Genomic DNA, 1,074 nt, shown 5'->3' on the forward strand with positions numbered 1-1,074 from the left:
AAGGTTAACCCTGCCTGCTTTAAATGTTTCTAAATGATTAACATTGAAAACATTAAGTAATTGAAATAGTTACACTACCAATTAACAGTTTTAAATAGGGTAACTTGTAATCTATAACATTTACAATGTAACCTTCCCAATACTGGTGCTTGTATCAATCCCTAGAGAACAAGATGACAGTACAAGACCAGTATATACACAATAAACCTGGCTGTTTTTATAAAAGGCTGTTTTTAGCTTTCGGGACTAACACTAGATGGAATGATTAATTCTGTTGATTAGCCAAGCAGGCAGAGTTATTGAATGATGCTGATCATCTCAAAATAGCCAAATATCATCTGATTATTTGGGCTGGCTGATGTACCGGCATATAAATAATGACAGACTAACAACTTAACCGTTTATGTTGAGGTGACGCCGTTCCTTACACCAGTTGCTGTTCCCAGTGCCAGAGAGCATGGTAACACTCACCTGAGGTCTCTGTAAAGACAGCGAGGGTCTGGCCGCCCACCGTCTGCATGGTGAAGGGATGTTCTCTCGGGGAGCGCACTGACGAAACCTTCTCCCCAGAGCACTGCACCACGGTCAGCTCCTCGTTCAGACTGAAAGACACCTGAGGAAACCATCAATCAGCCTCTACGTAAGCAATAGTACATCACACGCTCCCTCGCCACAGCCCAGGGTCAGATCATAGTAATTATGCAAATCAGCACTGACATCTTAATAAAAGATGAGGAGCAAATAGTGCAGGTCGTTAAAAACACGAATAAAACTTACCGCCGTCTTCCCTTGAGCTCTAGAAGAGAGATTAAAAAGTATGAGTGGAAAGATTTCATACAAAAATGTCAATTTCGAATGAGGTTTAAAATTAGATCATACTTCCCAATTTTAAGTTTGCCCACTTCTCCTCGCCCAGATGCTTTTGCCCACTGCTGAGAAAGATATTTGGGAACCTACGGAAAAGTGAATAAGACTACATTTAGTTATCGGTCCCTGTTGGTTTCCTAAAAAAAGTACACCGCTCATATTTGTCCGAGTATAACTGGATAATTTCATATTTCCATAATTCAACCG

The 1,074-nt window shown here is 40.7% G+C and overlaps 1 long non-coding RNA gene across 1 annotated transcript; it reads right to left on the minus strand.

The window, feature by feature from the left end:
• Positions 1–477: 477 nt before the first annotated feature.
• LOC107576222 (uncharacterized) lies at positions 478–955 on the minus strand. The gene is made up of 3 exons (XR_001608018.1): positions 880–955; positions 778–796; positions 478–613 (listed from the first exon to the last, which is right to left on the minus strand). It is a non-coding gene; the product is annotated as an uncharacterized lncRNA (long non-coding RNA).
• Between the last annotated feature and the right edge of the window lie 119 nt (positions 956–1,074).

This window comes from Sinocyclocheilus grahami, unplaced genomic scaffold, assembly GCF_001515645.1.
Source record: "Sinocyclocheilus grahami isolate Dianchi unplaced genomic scaffold, SAMN03320097.WGS_v1.1 scaffold3366.1, whole genome shotgun sequence".
NCBI lineage: Eukaryota > Metazoa > Chordata > Actinopteri > Cypriniformes > Cyprinidae > Sinocyclocheilus > Sinocyclocheilus grahami.